This window comes from Sardina pilchardus, chromosome 12 (genome assembly GCF_963854185.1).
Source record: "Sardina pilchardus chromosome 12, fSarPil1.1, whole genome shotgun sequence".
NCBI classification, from domain to species: Eukaryota; Metazoa; Chordata; class Actinopteri; order Clupeiformes; family Clupeidae; genus Sardina; species Sardina pilchardus.
Window position 1 is genome coordinate 19093239 of NC_085005.1, and position 23284 is coordinate 19116522.

General features: G+C 42.9%; 1 protein-coding gene across 1 annotated transcript in view; it reads right to left on the reverse strand.

Moving 5' to 3' along the window:
* Nucleotides 1–4117, reverse strand: part of ptk2bb (protein tyrosine kinase 2 beta, b) — a 29254-nt gene extending 25137 nt beyond the window's left edge. The window contains exon 1 of the mRNA XM_062550434.1: nucleotides 3970–4117. The gene's annotated coding sequence lies outside the window, so the exon portion shown is untranslated. The remainder of the gene's footprint in view (nucleotides 1–3969) is intronic.
* Nucleotides 4118–23284: the final 19167 nt, after the last annotated feature.

Below are 23284 nucleotides of genomic sequence, written 5' to 3' on the forward strand. Positions count from 1 at the left end.
CTACCAACTATGGAGAAAACACTTGCCAACAAAATAACTGTGGAGGCAAATTTGGAATATTTTCTCCCTCGTATTGCCCTAAAGACTGACATGAATAAGAAAGAACAAGGCTTTCAAACTCTACTTTGGCCAGACAAAATCGTACACACAAAACATACTTGCAGCAACACTCTTCATGTGTTTCATATTGTATGGCAGATTCATATGGCAGGTGCTTAACCCCAAAGAAACGTACAGTACACAAAGTATGTAGTATCTTTCCTATATGACAAACTGACCTAGAAAAAAACAGCAGGCTTCCAATAGCCAGAATACAAATAAGGGCTTGGAACTAAGAGATGAGAGGCATAGGAGTGGCTAGTCAGCAAGAATAGAATGAAGACCTAAACACTAACTAGTCCTTACCTAGTTGGGAGAAGGAGTTGTGTAATTACATCTTCCTTCTATTCTCAGTTCACAAAACCAAGTTACGTCATGAGTATAGGCAGGTACAGTAACACCCATGCGCAGAATGACAGGAGCAGCTTGCTTCACGGACCAATATTCTGGATTGCAATAAAAAAAAAAGCTACACTATCTTTAGTATTCTTTTGCTTTGTCTAAATTCTTCTGAGTTTGTATCAGTTGATTACAATTCGACACGACAAGTACATAAATCAATCACTGTCTGTGCTTCCTCATTAAGCAAAAACACTACAATCATGGTAAAAACGTGTGTAAAACACTTCTTACGGAACCCAAGGGTACTTGATACGAAGAGCTACTGTAGATTGTGTTAAAGATCAGAGGAACCTAGTGCTGCTCAGATACATAGGCCGTGGTGAAAGATGCCCAGGAAAAGAAGAACTGCTGACATCTGATGAGTGAAGTCCAAAGAATAAAGACTCGGTCCCCACGACTCTACTTGCAGCAGTCACCTTGTTCAACCTGTTTCAGCAACAGAAGACCTGAGAGTAGGAACTGACACAGGCACACACCTTCTCTAACTGGAATGCTAGGGTCAATAACAGTGGGCTTTGCACCATGTTGGCCCAATAGCTATAGGCTTGGAGAGCCATTGTATTTGTGTGGTCAGTAAAATTCCTGGAGAGTGTTTGAAGTACAGTGTCAGTACAGCAGATCAGATCCTGTTTTTTTTTTAAAACTAAAGCTACAGCTAGTTTGTTTGTTCTGGTTCGTTGTCAGACCAGTCCAATAACACGATAGTAGGCATGTTTGTGAGGGTCTGGCTGTATAAATGTGTGTGTGTCAGTGCATGTGCTTGTGTGTGTGTGTGTGTGTACAGTATGTGTGTGTGTGTGTGTGTGTGTGTGTGTGTGTGTGTGTGAGCGTGTGAGTGAAAGGGAGAAGAGATAGAGAGAGAGAGAGAGAAAGAGTGTGTGTGTGTGTGTGTGTGTGTGTGTGTGTGAGTGAGAGAGAGAGAGTGTGTTTGTGTGTGTGTGTGTGTGTGAGAGAGAGAGAGAGAGAGAGAGAGAGATGGCCTCGTTTGCTGTTTTGCTAGCCTGAGGCGGTGAATTCCACACTACAACCAGGGCTACATGCCTTACATAGCTCGATGCATCATGGTCATCACTGTGGAAAAAATGGCAGATCTTTACGTCCCCCTACACATTTTGAGATCCACCTCACTGATACTGCTTGGAAACAACAACCTCTAATACTACATAAACATAGATGTGAATAATCTGTTATATCTGAAACTATAACTAAACTTAAACTTTGTTTAACTTTAACTTAGTTTGTACTTCACTGCTTTGTACAGTACTGTCATTACATAAGTACTGTTGCAGCAGAAACATGGACATTTATTTCACAGAGACAAACAACATTAAGCTATAACAGCTGCAGAAGCGCAACGATCTAATCTTTCAACCATCAAATCTCAGCAACATTTACTCTCCCGTTCCTCCAACCCCAATCCTCCGACAGCACCTCGCTCTTCCCTGGAGATCCTGATAACAGTGGTAGTAGCACGTCTATAAGAGGTGACCTCTGGAGGTCGTAATGTTTAACAGGTAAACACTAACCTGCGGGGCATAACCAGGGGGAAGGGTAAAGCCTGAGGGACCACAGAGTGGGGAGAAGGCACCGGGTGATTCCCACCCCTGAGGGGATTTCATAGCACGCCTACTGACTTATCTGTTCACTGCTGGTGCCATGGCAACAAAGAGGAAGCCACTCACTCCAGGAATGAAGAAACTTTTCTGTCGGCGTGTTGACTGATTTCTTATCTAAAACTGAACACTCCTTACTGGGGGTCATATTATTTCAAGACATGAGAAAATTAATTATGTGATAAATAAAATCTTTCTTTTTCAATAATGGCTTACCAAAGGGGTCATGGTGTGTGAGGATTATTTCTAAGCAGCATGCTGATGGTAAGTTTGAAGCTAAATTAAACATCATGCATGCAGTTGATCACTTTCACAGATCATTTGTTTTGCTGGCCACAAAATACTGTAATAGTAGGCTAATGGATATACATGATGGAGTAACATGATCTATTACTAGACATAGTTATTAGAATGTAAAGAACGAGTTTTGCCACATTCATCTATAAGGACAGACCAACCTACAGCACTGTGTTTAATGTACAGTATGTGTATTGTCATATGCATGTTTCATGTCAACTGCATGTTTCATGACGTAGCCTACTAGGATAGGCTACTGTATGCCTAAATGTAGGGTTTGAAATTTTGTGTTGCAAGATCTGGTAGTGTATAGGTGGATACATTGACTTCAATAGGCATGTTATAGCATGTGGCAAATGCACAGGAGTGTAATCACAATCTTCCTAGAAGAGTGTGACTGCGAAGTCTCCAGCACTTTCCAAACACCAACTCCTGAGGCCTGAGACACACTGTCATGCTGGCACTTGAGTTGTTATGGAAACACAAATGCAGTGGAAGATCTTATCAGACTGGCCTCAGAACTGAGTGAGTCAGAGTCAACTTTGAGGAGATAACAGAAACAATCAATGGCCCCTACTAAAGTCGTCGTTGTTTGAGCTGAGACATCTATTCCCCTACCTGCTCTGTGACACAAGCTTCACAACAGGAAAGTAATCGAGATTCAAGCGTATATAGCTTAACTCCACAGGTTATTATGGAACCACGGTGTCAAGTTCAGTAGGCCTATGTCAATGTCAGAAAGTGGCAAAAAGTAGAGATAAAGAGGCAGTGGAAACAATGATGATAGTTCATAATAAATAGATATTAAATAGTAGTCAATAACAGTAGGCCTAGGCTAATTAGAGGTTTGCTGTAGCCGTGCTGATGTGGGCCTACTGATAAAGGTCTGCAGCTGCAATAGAGCCCCGTGGAAGTTTATTTAACCACTTCGTGACGATCACGTGACTAAAACAAACAGACCAAACTGTAGGAATACACAATTGTCATATACACAAACACATTTCGTTTGACTCTGACTCAAAGCGTATTGTTGAAGAGCAGAAGAAAGACGAAGACGTAACATAATGCAATACGGGCTTATATGGAATGCGCAAGACAACAATTTCACCTGCATGGACTTGCCTGTGTATGGCCTGCTCGACTACAAACATAGTTGAGCAGCAGCGCTCCTCTGGCAACTTAATAGGAACGAATGCATTCAGGGAAAGCTATGAACTATGTCGGCCAGACAATTCCACCGTGGCAAGGTAACTTTAAAGTTGATTAGAAAAAAAATGTCGTATTATAGGCTACAGTTCTCACATAGACATGAAGCCTGTATCTGTTTAATCATTTGAGTACATTAACGCAAAACAACTTTTCAAGATGGAATGCACATTGCGCCATTTTTTTTAATTGAAGTGGCTTAGGCAGGGTAAATTATAGTAACTGTTTTAGCCTACTTTTAGTCAGCATAGTCTACACTGCTGAGATGATGGCAGCAAAGTTACGTTGACTTGCAGTGTGCGCAAAGTATAGCCTACTGCACTTGACCATAACGACGGAGGAGGGAACTTACCTGATAACAATATTGTGTTCTCCTTCAATAGTTCCCTTTGATCCGTTGGATCATGCGTTAGTTTGTTATACTGTTAAGTTTAAACTTTTAGTAAATCCGAAAGCAGTGCTCCCAAACTGCACCTCAGAAAAGCTATGGAGACGTTCAAAGGTAGGTGAAGGTACTAGGCCACTCCCTTGACTTCGTAGACCACTTCGCTTCGCCGTGTGTGTACTTCCTTATCTTGTGCACTTGCACCCAGATGTAATCAGACTGGACGTTCAGGAGAGTGCCCGAGTTAGTGCGTCTTGACTCGTGAGTAGCCTATGCATAGCAATCTATAGGAAGTTGATTTTGTATAAATAACGAATGATGATTGTCGTTATAAGACATTTACAATTTTGACTTCTATTACAAAGGGCAAACTACCCCAATTTGTGTATTTTAGCCCACCATCTGTTTAGTTTAATTAGCCCTAATTGACAAATACGCAGACAGAAATCTACTTTTCTTAGTTAATGGCCTAATCCGATTTCCGCTGTGATAGGCTATAGGCTACATGTCATGCAGACAGTCAAGATAACCAAAAGAACAGCAGACACTGTCTACGGTGAAAACAATAGACTACTACCATGATTTACTACATATTGCACACGTTCAAGAATGTCCCAGAAGTTCAACAAAATGCGTGATACGATAACATGAAAAAACAGTGAATACGGAGTGCAGGTTGAGTCTTAATCCTGTAGGCTTAAAGTTCTGCAGGCACTGTGCCTGTGTTCAGGACCAGAATTTTTCATCATTAATCATCATTCATCATTATTCATAACAGCTTTCAAAATGTGGGGCAACTGCAGGCACAAAAGCTTTCCTTGCATGAACCCTTGTTGAAAAGCATGTTAACTGAGGAAACCTGCATTATTCTTTATGTTTCCAAGATCAGATGTCTAAAAGAATGACATTTTACTCTAGAGAAGGCATTTAAACTGCCATTATGGGAAGTCTATTTCAGCATAACTTTCTTCAACATGTTACTAAAAACAACAACAAACCATTTGATGAATAGTAATCCGTTATAGCAATGTATGTATTATTGGTATGTTAACACATGTGTGAGAATATATGCCTATACAGCTATTGTTAATTATTCATAGATGAGGTGTTTTGGGAGACAGGCTGGTATTCATCATAGTCTGCAATATAGTCTTCCATTGCAGGATAACAGGCCAAAGTAAAAGTCTCAAATATCAAATCAGGAGGACTATCAAATGTGTGGTCTTTCATTAAGATGCCTAATTCACGTGGCATTTTATACTGTGAGCTCTCAGTGATCTGACAATAGGCCTAATAGAAACCATTGTGCCAACAGATAACATAGATATCGCTCCAAAAATATACCATGAGTGCACCTGGCTGCTATATAACAATAAAACCAGTAGGTGGCAGTGTGTTGTCAAAAATGCCGATCACCCCTTCTGTTTGCAATACAAGCATGAAGACAAAGCTTTTGGTCTTGCTGTGTCTGTAACAGTTAACTGACGCTATTGTCATATGAGTTCCAGCACATTTAATTCTAGAGTTCCAGTTCAGAGGAACGCACTGAGCACGTTGACCTTCGGTCATGCAGTATGCCATGTTTGCCACGAACTGCCAACCCCTCACCCATGCCATGCTGTTTAGACATGCTTGTGTCATATGTTCAAGCTATAGCCAGATGGCAACGTGGTAGCCTTTTTTTAATAGTCGAGCTGGCATCACGCAAACCCTGAGCCCGTGTAACAGCTTGGTCCTATAAGCATGACTACCCTCATTATGTTGGATTCGTTATGCCGGCCTCCCCGGTGATACTGCCGGTGCTGTTAGTGGGAGAGACGTGGCGCTCCAGGGGAGACACGGCGAGATCGGGGGAACATTAGTTATCTCAAAGATCAAGTCGTTCGTGGTGTATCACACACTACAGTGCTTGGGAAATGCAATGGGTTTTTTTGTGCATTTTGTGAATTTTTGGTGTTTCAAAGAAGGTTCCTTCTGAGATCTCTGGTGTTCTCCCTTTGGAATAGGCCTACAACAAAAGGTTGTCTTTTTTTTTTTTTTAAATGTTTACCAATATATGTGCATTTTCAAAATATTATAATAAAAACAGCATAGTCAGCATTTCATTTTCGAGACATCATTAGGTATCACAGTCCAGAGAGTGTTTTGTCAGACCTGATATACACTTTGTTTTGACTTGGGAAAATGTAACACTCAAGGTATTGCTCCTCAAGGTATTGCTCCTAAAAACATTATGATGCCCCATTTTATTAGTACCAATACTTTAAGAATGGCTTTTTACTGTAATCAGGTTTTTAATAAAAGGCTGTATTTGTTATCAATCTGTCATCTAGGCCTATTATTACTTCTATTACTAATGTGTTAGGTTTTTTGCTGTGGTATCATTTTAGTATGAGTATCAAAATACTTAGCCATGCATGGTATTGTGTAAAAGTCATAATTTTTGTATCATGGCATGGCAACAAATCTGACTTGATATAGATGTGGGTGTGCTGTTCCAGCCGGCCTATACCGGGAGCGAGGGCAACTGAAATAAACTGGTGAAAAAGAGTTTACCTCATTAAAGGTTTTACATGATTTGCAAATCATATCATTCTGTCTGTATTCACATTTTACGCAGCATCCCAACTCTTTTGGAAACAGTTGTATGCGCCAGGGCATTGAGGCAGGCATAGCAGAAGTTTCTTAGCTGAGTTTTTTCCAGACCCAGTAGCGAGTTGATCTTCTTCTCGGTCTCAGCAGGACTTCCTCTCAGGAAGAATCCTGATTGATGAGTCATCGTTGGCAGATAAAGAGCTCCATAACTATGACTATGTGCACACACTCTCTCTCTCTCTCTCTCACACACACACAGACACACACACACTGAGAGAGCCCAGCAGGATGTTCTCACTAGACTACCGTACCACGCTATGCATGAGAGAGAGCGAGAGAGAGAGAGAGAGTGTGAGAGAGAGAGAGAGAGAGAGACTTGTTTGCTCATGTGATGGTGTTTGTGCTGATATCTCACAATATGGTGTGATCTTTACCAAGTACAGTTTACATAGCAAGTTTGTGAGAGGCCCCGTTCCGTAGTTTATCTTCAGGCTTGCACCAGTATGAAGCAGGCATATAGAGTTCTCTCTCAGAGTTCTAACTGTACCTCAGATCCACAACTTGCCGATCAACAAGGTTTATAAAGACCTTAAATACTGTAGTTACAGGATGCATTTGTAGTCGGATGCAAGAATATAGTCAGGCACAGTATCATTGGACCCTATACAGCAACACTGAAGTTTATTTACTATAAAATAATGGTTTCAAATAACCCCATGCTCCATAAAGGGGCATGCAACTAGATCTACATTCTGTTGTGCACCAGAACGTTTCTGGTGGGAACGAGAAACTATCTGGTGTGCAACAGGAACTATCAAAAATACTTGACCATTTCCTCTAAGGAGCTTACAATATCTGAGGGGCACAGAATGGTCTGCCTGGAGAGCACACAAAAGTTTCTGGTGCGGACCAGAATTTGACAAACAAAAAAAAGCAAACTGCACGTGTTCCTATAAGACTCATTTTATGATATTTCTGTCACTACCACTGACTGCCCATAATACTGTAGCTATTGCATGTAACTGGTGTACAGTGCAGCATTGTGACCCTTTATGAAAAGCCATCACTTTCAAAGACTGCGCCCAAAAACATGCCACACTTTTATTTAAAATTCAATCTAAAACTCAAAACTGCCCTCCATGTCTCAGGGGCCTCTGTCCAGTTAAAGAGAAACTAAGCAGGATTGGCGATTTCATCTCCGGTTTCGGTTTCGTTTTCGTTTCGTTTTCGCTCGTTTTATGCTTGATATTTCTCTTCAGAGCTTCCCCTACAGCTTTAGCGTGTATATTTATACATATATAGGCTATATAAATTGCAAGCGTGGTTCTTCTTGTTCCTTACGCGTCTCAGACTTCCAGATGTAAACAAGGAGCGATCGCCTCCTACAGAAATTGCAAGGTTGCAATAGCGGATAGGGAGGGACACTGGTGGCGGTTGGAAATATTACTGTTTTCGATGAAACTGGTCAGTCAAGCAAATCAACGATTTCTAAGCGATTTTATGACTGAAAAAGTTGCATAGGGTCTCTTTAAGCCAGCTAGGCCCTCTGCAGCCTGATGGACCTCTGACTCCCCAGCCCCCACCCGCCTTGCCAGCCCCCCCAACCCCTTTTTGGATGGAGGCCTACAGTATTTTATATTGTATAAGTAGGAAATCTGTTCAAAGATCTAAATGAAAATAAAACATTAGATTTAAAATAGAATAATAAAAGTGTCCTGTTCAATGCTATCCCAGCCCACCATCAGTGGGCGGGAGGATTCCTTTGTGTGTATACCGTGTCCTACTGTTGAGCTTCCTTTTAATTATCGCTCCCATCTAGGAAGCTTAATCGAGGCGATTTCACACCCACCACCATAAAATTCAAAAGACGGTGCGTGGGCAGGAGCTGACGTTAGTCTCTCACCTGTAGATAACGGAGGTCTGGCTGGACGGCTCTCGGCTCGCTTCTCCATTCCGTGCTGCCGTGCACCCTGCTGCTTATCGAGGCGGCGGCTGGTTCCGTGACGTTATTTATAATGCGACTGGGGACCGCACGCGTCGTTGAGAGTGCCGGAGTCGTAATGCACAGGCCGTGTTGTAATTAAATTAAACGTCGTTACGGCGCTGATGAGGCAACACGCTTCGCCTCCTCCTCCCCCACACAGGTGTCAGAGCGGGTGGCTGCACAGGGGAGAGGACACACACACACACACACACACACACACACACACACACACACACACGATGGCACTCGCGCACACACACACACACACACACACACACAAACACACTCGCACACAAACACACACACACACACACAAACACACACACACACACACAAACACACACACGCACTCACATGCATGCATGCACGTGTGCATGCAAGGGGGGAAAAAGCTCATGCACATCAACAGTCAGACATACAATATACACACATGCACGTAGAGAGGAAAAACACATACACATACACATTCAGACACACAGGCACACATACACACACTCGCATGCACACACATGTGCATGCCAGGGGAAAAAAAACACATACATATCAACAGTCAGACACACTAACACCCACACACACACACATGCACACACACACACACACACACACACAGGAAAAGCACATACAGTACATGACAACGTTCAGACACACAGGCACACACACTGGCTCAGTGTGAGTGAGAGAGAAACATACAGTCTGATAAACTCATTCACACATTTTCATAGGACACAGAGCAATAGGATGAGTGACGAGTGAAAATTCTCTCTCTCTCTCTCTCTCTCCCTCTCTCTCTCTCTCTCTCTCTCCCTCTCTCTCCCATACCACCATTTATGAGGAATACTTGCTGACTGAACTTTGTCTTCCCTTAAGATAACTGGAGAACACTTAATCCTCTCATTTATGGAATCAATATCTACCATGTCCACAGCCCTCGGGGCTTTGATAGGCCTAAAGTGCGGTAGTATAGCTTGACCAGCAGGGGGAGTAGCATGTTACCATATACAGTAAACAGTATTTTGATGTTCAATCTTCCCTGTTACTCAAGCAACCACAAGCGGAGGACTCAACCGTACAGGAATGACAATAGGTCAGCATCCCAGATATTTTCATATCACCCTGATTATTTCATAAGGCGCTTAAGCCGTTTTAATTTAATCTCACGACAAATGTTCAAAATTGCAGCAATTACATTCTGTACCCGGAGCTATTTTAACTGGAGTGTTTATTGTGTTAATTTTTTTTTCAGTTTTTTTTTTTACTTGCTCTCTAGGACATATATCCCTTGTGTATTGTCCCCTTTCATGCATATTTACTTTTATTACATTTGTTTTCATTTGTTTAATTTCTTTCCTTTGTTTTAACCTCACTGCTGAGACAGCATTCTATATTAGAATAGAATAGAATAGAATATATACTTTTTTGATCCCGTGAGGGAAATTCAGTTCTCTGCATTTAACCCAATTTAACCGAATTAGTGAACACACAGCACACAGTGAACACACAGTGAGGTGAATCACACAACCCAGAGCAGTGAGCTGCCTGCCCAACCAGCGGCGCTCGGGGAGCAGTGAGGGGTTAGGTGCCTTGCTCAAGGGCACTTCAGCCGTGGTGGACTGGTCGGGGATCGAACCGGCAACCCTCCGGTTATAAGCCCGATGCGCTAACCAGTACACCACGGCTGCCCATATTACAGTATATCTACAGTGTATATATATACTGTATATATATAAAATAAGGTCTATGCATAGAGGTTCCACTGTTAGCACAGCGCTAGCAGTATTAGGATATAGGGAGAAAGAGGACGTGGTATAAGTGGCATAAGTCTCATATAAGTGGCAACTGCAGCCATTCAGTCACACTAGACACGAAAGGACTTGGTATTCATTCGATTGAAAGATCTCTTTGCAAGGTTCTGTACCATTCTGATTGACACAAAGCAGTCCACTCACTGTTCCAGGGATACGAGGAAGCATAACAGCAATGTGCACTTTCCCTAAATTGCACCATCACAGAGAGGAATCTCAATGCAATGACAAATGCTGGGGAAAGATGCATTATACTGATAAGGGGAGCATCACAGGAAAGGAGGGGAGAAGAGAGAGTGGTCAAGATGGAGGACTGATAATAGGCCCCAGTTATACCAGAATTCCACTACCTGTGATAATGACTACAATACATCACATTTAATTAGTGCCTTTCAGGGTACCCCAGGACGCTTTACGCACAAGATGTATTGCATAATGTAGGCTATACATTGTTTTTGGTTTGATGATGGCAATTCTTATGTAATGAGAAGGTAGAGGAGAGAGAGAACAAGAGAGAGAAGGTAGGGGGAGAGAGAGAGAGCAAGAGAGGGACAGAGAAACACTCGGGCAGCCATTAATATCCACGGTGAAAAACGAAGGAGGCATTCACCCACACACTAAACATGGCCCTGTCCGCGGGGCTTCAATGTTCTCTCATGTCCAAACGTCGCTCCGATCTCACTGGCCACTTCTACGATACGCGACTCTGCGGCCACAGCCACTGCTGACTGACCTGACCCCCCCCCCCCATCCACCCACATATTTATGGAGATCCTCCTCCGATTCCTATAGTGGCTGCACTCTGTCTTCGAGGCAGGAAAGGGGAGGAGGGGAACCAGGAGGGCCCAACAGGCCTTCGCCTGTGCAGTCGGCTGGGCCCACTCTGTCGCGTTTGGGCTAATTTGTCCTGATGGATGGCTGTCTGGAGGAATTAGGCTGTGACAGCTCTCGCAGACACGGGAGTGTGAGAGGTGAACTGTAGTAGAGGTGCAAGGGGGGGGGGGGGGGGGGGGGGTTGGGGGTACGGAGGCGGGCAGAGCGGAGGGAAGGTTTTTGTCTGAGTTGTGATGACCGAAGGCGAAAGCTTCTGCTTGCTGGGTTCCAGGGGGGATGTTTTTGAGTGGCAGATGAAGCTGTCACGGGTGTTTAAGTGATGCGTTTGACAAGCCTGTGTGTATTTGACATTGATGTGTGCGTTTCCTCTTAATGACGCCTGGTGGTACAGTAGGTCTGTAAACATGTGAAGGCATCTTTTCGTTTCAGCCATGTAGACATTCCTCAGGTGAACTGAAACAGAACATTCTTGATATTTTGATATTTAGGCTAATGCTAGATTACATATTCACACAGTGTTATGTGAGAGCTTCATTTGCAGTGTAAATCATGCCCTTTATTTTATTTAAATCTTTTTAACACACTTTGAGAATTGTGATAAAAAATTTAAAAAAGGAAAATTATTACATTGCATGCAAATGCAATGTACTGTTATCACTGTTCTTCTTCTTATTATATCTTCCGACCAAAATCAACGATCAAAGGCTCTAAAACCACTGAACCGTTTGACGTCATTCAAATACTCCTACACAGCTCTTGTAACGGAGATTTGTTCTATGTATTTTTCAAATGTGTGAACTTTATACTTTTTGAGATATTTACGATAAAAGAAATTAAAATTCCCATAGAGTTTACATTGAGACCCTTTGGCGGCAAAGATTAATTGTTACGTCAGTGCGCAGCTGTCAGTAATCAAGGATCTCTGATCTAAAGCCATGCCACCGCCGCTGCGCTGAACCAGGCTAAACGTGAATGTTACGTTATGTCTACTCATTAAGCTGTAACAGCTGCAGCTGCTGTAAACCAGGACGTTATCGTCTTGTCTCCTGTTAGGCTAGCCTACTCCTTACTTGATTTGTTTATATCGTTACAGTAGCCTAACCGGTTTGCTCTCGGTAACGTTATCAACAGCTAAAGACAATCTAACCTAACGTCAACGTAAACACTGAAGCCTGTAGGCCTATTTAGCTAACGACAACCAAACTTGGTCCAGCCCATAAAATATCCTACTGTAAGCTAACGTTACATTTGCTAGATAGGCCTACCCTACCTGTTGCTGCATCATCGTTGATTGGCGTTGTTTGAGATTGTATTCCGTATTCCAATGGTGTCTAATAGCCTATGTCCTACTTTTAACCTGCATTAGTGTAGATATGGCTATATGCTATCCTACAAGTCGTTTCACTGTAGGCTACTAAAGTGTCAGCTCTTGCAACTCGTTTGAAGTTGGCAACTTCATTTCAGTCTTTTAAATTCGAATAGGCCTAAATGAAGAGTTATTTTCCATAATAGCCTATATCCACAATTTTGATGCATTTTCATAAATCACTTTTTAAATGTGACTTTCCAAGTAATTTCAGTGGAATTGTAATTGGGTTATTGTTAGGCTATTTATCTATTCTTCTGTGTAGCCTAGTTGTCTTTTTAACTATAGGCCTAATACAATGTTTTACACAGTCAGCAACCTTTTTGCATTTACATGCAATGGTAATTCCTTCCATGGAATTACATTTTCTAGTTTCTATTACTTTTCTCAACTTAACAAATGCAAGAAGCAAAAATACAGTAAATTATAAAAATTGATTTCTGTGAACTCAACCTAACCTTTTAGTAAAAGGCAGCGCTATCAAAATATTCAGGTTAAATCATTGATATAACCCTTAAGCCTACACTCATATGTTTAGTCGTATTGTATACTATTGAGTCTTTGGCTGACTGTAGAGTACCTCACATGGCAGCCACCTACAGAGTGCTGTTCTCATTCTCCCGCCCCATTGGGCTCCAGTGTTTCTCCTTATACACCCACACTGGAGCCTCCCTCTCTTTCTCTCTCTCTCTCTCTCTCTCTCTCTCTCTCTAGCCCCAACTGGGTCTCCCAGGGCCAGGGGTAACGAGACCTCCGTCGACGGAGTTAGTCGGCACCGCAGTCTGAGTCACACCGCCGCTCCCGTTCCCGCCGCCGCTGCCGCTGCCGCAGCGAGTCGGTCTGATCCGTGGCTTGGGCCCACGCCGCTCCGAAACCGCGTCATGCCTTCTTTCAGCGATCCCCATCAATCCTCCTCTCCTTCATCCCGGAGTTCTACGGCGTTCCCGGGCAATCTTCTCTCTTTTCACCGCCGAGATTAAAGCTCTCCTCCGAGACAATAGGCCCCTGTGGAGGGGTCTCCCTGTATTAAATCTCCCATCAGCATGATAATGATAATGGTCTGTAGGTGTGTGTGTGTGTGTGTGTGTGTGTGTGTGTGTGTGTGTGTGTGTGTGTGTGTGTGTGTGTGTGTGTGTGTGCGTATGTGTGTGTGTGGATGCAGTTTCTATAAAGGACTCTACATCGCAAGGCATGATAGACTGGTGGACTTGGTGTCACAAAGCATCACAAAAGTGCAGGAGAGAACGACAAAAATAAACAAGCACCACACTGTACAAATGAACTGGTTCAGTGATGAAAACACCAACAATATCACTTTGTGTATTATTGTATTCCAAACACCCCAGATATTTTCATTATAGATGAGAATTCTAAAATTGTTGAAATAGGATGTTGTTTTGATCTACACATGGACACTTGTTTTAACTCCAAGCTGCTGAAATATCAGCCACTTGCTGAAAATATCACAAGTAGGCGTTTCAGTGCAAAGTCATCATTCTTGTGTTTGGGAGTCTTGGGCATGTGCACAAACTTGTGTTACGCGGACTGCAACTGTGTGTGTGTGTGTGTGTGTGTGTGTGTGTGTGTGTGTGTGTGTGTGTGTGTGTGTGTGTGTGTGTGTGTGTGTGTGTGTGTGTGTGTGTGTGTGTGTGTGTGTGTGTGTGTGTGTGTGTGTGTGTGTGTGTGTGTGTGTGTGTGTGTGTGTGTGTGTGTGTGTGTGTGCGTAAAGGGAGGGGGTAATGGGGGAGAGAATTGGAGCGGCTCCTTAGTGTATGTATCAGCGTAGATACCGACAACTTCATCACCACAGAATGTCTTTCTTGCATCACTCTAAGCGTGCCCAGATAGGCCGTTTCTGTAAACTGGAGTTGCAATCTGTACAGAGCTATATCACTGCAGGGCTGCAGGCATTCATAGTGGTAAGTTTTCCCTGCTGAACAGTAGAAGCTACTGTATGATGTGTGTGTGCCAGTGTTAACAGTTTTTTATTTCCTCAGCATCTTCCTCCTCCTCCTTCTCCTCCTTGTCTCCCAGCAACTCTGCAGCCTCCAATATTGTCACATTCTCGTGGTTTCAGTCTTGCTTTCTCTTTGCCACTTCCTGTCTGTAGACCTGCCTCTCTCACTCTCCTATCTCTCTCTCCACCTGTGTCCTCTCCTCTCCTCTCTCCCTAGCTCTCTCTGTCACTCTCTTCCAACTCTCTCATTTTTGTTTTTCCATCTTTCTTCCTCTCTCTCCTTTACTCTGACATTCGTCTCTACCCCCCCTTTATGTCCTCTCTCATTTTCTCTCGATCTCTTTCTCTCGATCTCTCTCTCTCTCTCTCATCCTCCCTCCCCTTCTCCCTGCTCTCTAATCTGTCTCTTTATCCCTCTCTCTCTCTCTCCGTGCCCCTCCCCCCCTCCCTCCCATCTCTGCGGTGCGGGGTAAGATCCAGGTGAGGCTGTGAATCAGCAGGTAGTATCTGGAGTGCACTCAGAGTGGCAGGGAGCCGAGCGGCAGAGCTGTCTATTCACACCACCAGCCACCTGATACACTTCTCAGCCCCCTGTCTCCTCTCTCTCTCTCCTCTCTCTCTCTCTCCCTCTCCTCTTCTGTCCGTCTCTGTGTCCACTCATCCCTGCCCTTGTCCTTTCATCTTCACCCCATCCATACTTCCGCACATTAAGTGCAAACACACACACACGCGTGCGCGCGCACGCACGCTCGCTCGCACGCACGCACGCACGCTCGCACGCTCACTCACTCACTCACTCACTGATGCTTACACAATACACACACATATGTGCTCACACAAGCACATACATACACTTATGCTGTCACATACTGTACACACATATAGTATGTGCGCACACTGTCATTCACACACATACACACACACACACACACACACACACACACACACACACATATATACACACCTACACACTATTATGCTGTCACAATACAGTACACACACACACACTCATATGCTGTCGCAAGACAAGATACATACAGTACACATACATATGCTCACACCATGCAGAAACACACACACACACACACACAAATGCCCCCTCTCAATTGCTTGCACAGCAGAGTTCTCTGACCTTTCCCCAAGCGTCTGTTGGCCGTCAGGCGTACAGTCGGGGGGTGTCCGTGCCACAAAATTGGGTCAATTCACTTCTTTGGGAGCCGCCGCCTTTTCCAGTTACACCCCATTAATGTTTCATCTGAATTGACCTCTTTAAAAATGGAGGAGGGCAATATATTGATCTGGCTGTCCGTCCAACAATAGTCTCCCTCTGTGGTTTGGCCAAATGGAGAAACTGGAGAATTTTTTTTGTTGTTGTTCAGGCTCCCACTGAAGCTGTTAAATGCAAGAGAAATGGTGACATTGATGGTGATGTCAAAGCCCTCTGAGGTGGTTTTAAAAAGGCAATTCTAAAGGTAATGGTGGTGATGATAGCTTTTTTATGTTTTATGTTTATGTTTTTTAAGTGTAGACGATGGTCACCATTGTATTGGTGATAGACATCAATGATGGTGATGATGACTGAATTATTGATTGAGATAGTGATGATGATGATGATGATGATGATAATAGCTAACTAAATAATTGATGAAGATGAAGACCCTCCTCTCCTCCTCCTCATCATGAATATGGAGTTTCAAAAGCAAATTCTTTACAATCAGTCCATACTATTCATAGGGTGTCAATGTGTCAAAGTCATAGGAAAAACAAGTGTTGTTGATAGTGATATGCGTCACATAACAGATAGCTGCTATGTCAAGTGTTTTGTGGTTAAAAGCCTCTGGTTTTAACTCCATGATAATGCAATGGAAATGAACACACTTGAACCTCCTTGTACAGATTTCCCTCTGTACTTTTGGAGTGTTTTTGTATGAGACTAATTAGCATGTTTTCCAAAACCAGCAGTTGCCCACTTACTGACAAAAAAAAAACAGGTCAATTAATTCCAAAATAGTTAATTAATTTCAGCTTTAAGTGGGGGCATACAGAAAGGGTTTTAAGGGGTGTTTTGTATGAAGTAGCATTAACTCTGCTGACATTAGCTTTTGACCTTATTATGTGTTTATGCTGTGGTCATATCAGGCACTAACACCTGCAGTAAGAGGGTTGTGACACAGCAAAGTGGTCACACTCACCTACAGGGCAGGAAAGCTATAATAACTCATCTGCTCTTCAATGGCAGATTGTACTGGACACTGGGGCAACATGAGACCACACAGATACAGTCTAGATATCTGCCAAATATACTCACCAGATACACATGATATCTGCCAAAAACTCACTGGATACACTCACCAATACACTCCTGATATCGGCCAAATACTCAACAGACGCACAACAGATAGCTGAACAACATTCGGTAATCTCACTGGCTGGATATTTTATGTGTTGTTGGTTTTAAGGTTTATTTATTGTTTTTTGGAGTGGGTGTTCTCATGACTGTGCGTTGTTCTGTGGAGTGCGTTTAACAGCTAGCTGTGCAACTAATGGCCCCTCTGGGGTCCTGCACCAAACATGTCCGAGATGAGCAGGCATGCATCAGATCTGCTTCAGATGCACTCGCGATCCCCACTAAATAGATTTGTCGAGCCAACCACCATCGATAATAACCCCCCAATTTCTAAAACCAACACACACACACACACACACACACACACTGTCAGCCACAGCCTATGGCACCTTTCAAATCACCTTAAATGTGGTCTCCGTGGGCCTCTTAACAAACTCCTTCCCCCTGGAATCGCTTCCTGCATCAGCCTTCAGACGAGTGAGTGTGGCAGAGCAGCAGTCATGTAAAATCCGCCCACCACATGGAAGATGATGGAGAACGTGGATCCCAAGCCCACGCTTTGTTCTCCTGGCAGACTCTTCTTTTCCCCGAGAAGTTGGGTTAAATGGGCTTTTTTTTTTTTTTAATGAAGGAGGAGGAGGAGGAGGAGAAGGAGGCATTTTTTTTAATGTTATTTCCACAAGAATATGTCTGTTGAGTTTAAGTGGGTGTTTTCCTCCAGTGGAGTTGCGCTTTATTTAGCAACGCTATTTAATCATGCAGTTTGTGGTAGATATCTGTTGCACCGAATGCAGGCCCTCTTAAAACATCTCTCTCTCTCTCTCTCTCTCTCTCTCACATTCAATATTTAATTCATCTTCCTTCTCCAGTTGAGACCACTTAGACCACAGTTAAGTCAGACTCTGGTTAGGATTGGGAATGTTTTCCTGTACTTTCAGATTCTTACATTCTCAAAACACAGGCAAAATACATGGACATGAAAGCAACCCATATTACAGTGGAAATCTCCCCTCATTAGGAAAGCAAAATGGAAAGAGATCATCTTCATCTAATGATAAAAAAGAAAGACCTGAAAGAATACTTCCATCAACCATTCTGATCAACTGTCAAGCTTTAAGGACATTTTGTCTCGCTCTCTCTCTCTTCAACTCAAAAATAGCTTGTCTTCTTGAAATTTCATGCTTCACACCCCAAAGGCCTCACCTACAGTGTAACCATTCAGCAAACGAGAAGCCATGCATGTAAGCTCCCCCTGTTATTTCTTTTTCTTTCTTTTTTTTCAAAAATCCACATTTATTGCCTGGCACCCACTGCTTCGTTGCCAGGGAAACCAGTTGGCATATACAGTACAGTACCCTTGCCCTTCTCTGAAAGGAGAGGGAGAAAAAGAGAGACAAAAGACAGAGAGGAAAAGAAAAGGGAAAAAGAGAGAGACTTGCACACACAGGTGGGCTGGTGACAGTAGCTCTGCTATTTCATGATGAGGGGGGAAAAAAAGATAAACTGATTATATGTTTTACTCACCCTCTTGATCGCCAGAATGACATAACCAGGTCATTAATAGGTTATGACAGGTATCATATCCTCTCGTTTGTCATGATAATAGTCCCTCTCAGAAGAGCGTTAATGATGCTCATACCGACACAGCGCTGCTGATTGTAGGTGTCAGAACAGCCTGCGCCTCTGTCACGTTCAATTCAGGTGTCCTGGCAGAACACGTCTAAATGCATCTAAGTCATCACAGTCCATGATAATGGCAACAGATAATGGTATCACTTCTCTGTTATACACGTGGGTCAGGTTATGGCATCTACTCTGACAAGTTTCTGACATGGGTATGTTAGTGTAATGACATAGGTTTCACATAAATTATTATGGAGAGAGAGAGAGAAAGATAGACAGAGAGAGAGAGTGAGAGAGTATGTACAGTAGCTAGAGGCACTATTCAGTCTGTTGTGACAAATGTACGCTATGGCTTTGTCGATGTATTGACAGAGGATTTAAATAGTATAATAAAAGGTGAGAAGGAACAATATGACATTTTTTATAACAAGATTATTTGAGAGTAATGGCAGACAATTCCAATAAAGTGTTGTTATGGACAGTAATATTGTGTGTGTGTGTGTGTGTGTGTGTGTGTGTGTGTGTGTGTGCTGAGCTTTGGAGGACTGGTCCCATTCTGCCCAGAGGCATCAGCTCCCCTGAACGCAGAGGGATCGGCATCTGCTAAATATTTAACGCCGCAATTGGATAGCGGATGTTTAGGCTCAGGCACTTTGTCAGCACAATCCTGGATGTGTGTGAAACTGTTGATCGACGTGTTATGTGCTCACACACTACCCCTGGGGGAGAAGAACTGATGATCCTCTCAGGAAGGCAACAGTGCCGCTGCAGTTGACTATTATTTTCATCGTCAATTAGTCAATTGATTAGTTGTATGATGTCAGAAAATTGGAAATGAAAATGTTGACAAGTGTTTCTCAAAGCTCAAGATTATGTGCTCAAACGCCATGCTTTGTCCACACGTCAAATACATTTCATTTCGACTTTTTGGGCTTCCCACCATGCATGAGAACAGCTGTAGGGGCTGTTTGGTGTCTACTTCAAGTCAAGTGAGAAACGTGAAGTAAAAAGACAGGTTTAGAGGTTAGAGCAGTTGAGGATACTTTCCCTCTTGGCAAAAAAAAAAAACAGTTGCACAACACAGACACAGCGGCGCTCAGCGTAAATCCTTCAGTGGTATAATTTAGCAGTGCGACAACAATACTTTAGATGCAAACGAGGCGGAGGCGTAGGCTTCTGCTGTGCTTCTTTCTTTTTTTATCGTTTTGTCAAGCTGTCGTTGAGCCCCCCACCCAGCAAAAACCCCTGTCATTCGGTGGGGAAATGAAAATAAAATGTGTCTGCTAGAGTCTGGGTTTTATCCAGTAATGAATCTCACCCCAACAACTCGCTCGGGCCTTACGTCAAGGTTTAAACCCTGATGTCTTATGCTTTCAGTCCAGCATCCAGATGCAAAGAAGGCCTCTCAAATTACCCAGAATGACTCAATGCTCTTGTTCTTTTAAGTGTGAGAAACACAGTTCAATTTTTAAACAAAAATGTGTCTTTTAATAAAAAATGTTTAAAAAAAAAACAACTTTTTTTTGCTTTCACTGCCTTTTCCCCCTTCTATCCTTTCTGCTCCCTCTATTCTTTGTCTCACTGCCGCTTTGTAGCTTTTCTACAAGTCGCTAGGGGGGTGGCTAGGCAGTCGTCGTCATTAAACTAACATCATGATGATATCCATTAAATATTCCATTCAATGCTAAGCCCGGCCGAGGTGTCTCATCAAAGCCAAAGACGACTGTGAGGCGCGCCCCCTAAGCACACAGCGTTGTTTTGTCGGCCTCATGCATAATAAACGGCCCACAGCTCCGGCTCTGGCTGCGACTCCGACCCTCCTCCGAGTCCTCCTCCCAGGTCCTCGCTCGCCCGGGCCTCAGGGACGTGCATAATTCATACGGTTTCTGACGCAGCTAAAGAAGACGTCGTTTTTTTTTTTTTTTTTTTTTTTAATTGAAGCAGCTGTGAGGGTTAAGGGGAGGCATATGGCACCAGAGTCTGTGATGCAACGGCCAAAGGGAATGAACAAACAGGTGTGCGGGGGGGACCTTGTGTGGGGTTTGAGAAGGACGGTGACCTACACAGACGTGAAAATATTAACAAAGTTATACGTCGACATGTATTTATATGTGGCCCATTTGTGATTCATTAACCTCGTACCTCGTTTGTTGACAGTATGAGTTTATGATGTCTACTGCAACAAGTGATGGTGATTATGGTTATGAACTAGACTGGGTAAACCCAGCCCGATCTGTTGGTGATTGGATTTAGCCCTGCAGCTCAGGCTGGAAACTTGCACATTCATCTCTCCTGCTTCCTGTCCACGTTTGCTGGAACCAATCACAAACTGGCTTATCCACCAGGTGCACCCAGATCGTTGGTCTGATTGGTTGTAGGACTATCCAAATGCGTACGGAGTCATCTGAACTATGCCCATTGACCATGCCTCTTGTGCAGTAGCAATACAGCACAGACCTCCCAGACTTCAATCTTTAAAGATTGAGCTTAGTCTGGTGAGAGCCAGGCTAGTTATGATACAGATACATCAGATACATCTAAAATATTCTACACATGAGTCACACAGTCCTCTTTGTTATGGAATTGATCTTGTCATAAAACATTTTTCAATTTTGTTTTAACGTAACATTTCAATAATTGGTCATATTAAAATGACAAAGATTACCAATCTGACCCATGTTGATATGTTTTCCACATGCAAGAGGTGCACTAATATCTGTGTCAAACAGAATCTGAGAAAATCAGTTCTGCAGAACTGCTTTGACAGAGATGTTGCCAGCTCATGCACACATCCTTAATAGAATTTCTATCTGACAGAGACCATTTGCCCAGTTCAACAGGTCCAGCTGTGTAATAGGGCAAAAATGAACACTCATTGTCAGATTTAGGCAAAAAAATAAATAAATATATATATATATCAGCCAAAACCTTGACATGTGGATCTATTTATTGAACCTAATCGTTTATGCTGCAGCAGCTTAGGTTCCCTCTCTCCCTCTCTTCAAAACTACCCCACCACTAGTACCTCCCTTAGTAACCCCTTCAGGCACTGTAGACTAATGAGCATGCTTCCTTCACGATGAGCTATTTGGTCTGTGGATTGTGGACGATTGGTTTTACAAGGTTGTAGTTATTACGTCCCTGAAACATTGATTAAGCCTGAGGGAGAAAGAGAGTATAACAGTGGCTTGTCTAATTGTGCGGCGCCATTAAAATTGCATCGGCTGGAAAAGACACTGGCTTAACTCCCCCTCCTCGTTAAGTTTCTATATGTAGTAGGTCCGAAAGACTGGCCGTGTGAAAGTCGTCACCAGTTTAGACTACGGATGTCCTCAGCAGGCCTGTGCCAGATCATTAAAAGTCATCAAATGTAACTAGTTTGGTGAGTCATGAGGAACGAGAAAGAGCTGTAAACGCAAAGTCCTCTTCTGCGGGGTTATCTGCGTGCCGTCAAAGTAAAGAGCAAATGGAGGCGAACAAGGACGAGCTGTGTTGACCGCTCAGCTTTTTGTGAGTCAACTCTTTTTTTTCTTTCCACTTCAACGAGCCTTACGCAAGGCATCCATCTTGAGGAGTGATGGCCTGGGGCAAGTGCTTGTTGTTTTGGGTGGGTGAACAAGATCGTAAACACCGAGCGGTTTATGTGGAAGCAGGTAAACAGAAGTGGGAGCGACTCAAAGGTGAAGGTCCCATGAATCTGCCAATGCTTAGCCACACTGGAGAACTTTAAATGGGACAAATGTTGTTCGATAAGACACAATCTGGGCACTTTTTTTTTCAGAGGAAGACCGAGTAACAAGGCATCTAAAGAAAGTGAAGATTTGTGGGTATTGGGAATTAACCAATTGAAATGGAGACCTTTCCAATCTGTAGTGGATGTTGGCTTTGCTGCCCCAGCATCTTTAAAGTCACGACTTCACATCTAGTACTCATCTCATAGACATTCCAGCCCAATGATGCTTGCAATGTTGGACCCTTTATAGAGCATTGTTTTTTGTGTGTGTGTGTGTGCGTGTGTGTGTGTGTGTGTGTGTGTGTGTGTGTGTGTGTCGAAGTTGTACAGGTGTTGTCGGTCTTCTGTAATTCTTTCCTGTAGTTTGCACTAAATTATACACTACTCACAAAAACTCTATATAGTTTATAGGGATATTCGAGTTTTGTTTCAATAAGTTGTTAGAGATGAGGAAATCACCAGTGCATGCCTCTACTTAACTTAAAGGTGACATTGAATGGAAATAATTTTTGTCTTGATTTTGATTAATTATGAGAGGTTGTGCATAACCAAAGAGCTTTTATGATCATGAGGCATGGTTGTGCCCTCCTTCATACGAAAATCTTGAACTTAAAAATAGCCACTACAAAATGGGCGAATTAGAACAAAGCTTACTTGTGATGTCAAATATCGCAAGGTTGCCAAAGAGGGTGCCATTTAGTCAAATAGACCATTTCGATACCCAGCCTAGATACGAAGGGTTCAGATGCAAAAGCCTCTAAATCCGTCTGACCACTTTTCTTTTAAATGAGCATTTTGTATCAGGCTCCTATAGGGTTTCGCCTACAAATCAATATTTCAGACCAGGAAGAGAATGGTATATTTAGTGAGGTTTGAAGCTAAATTATTGAAGTAACTTACACTATATGTGAAGAGCATTCACTCGCCATCATTATCTCATTTTTGACAAAAAGTGGATTTAGAGGCTTTTGCATCTGAACTCTTCATACAGTATAAGGTTTTAATTGGGGTCATAAAATTGCAAGTGAGTTTAATTTTTAT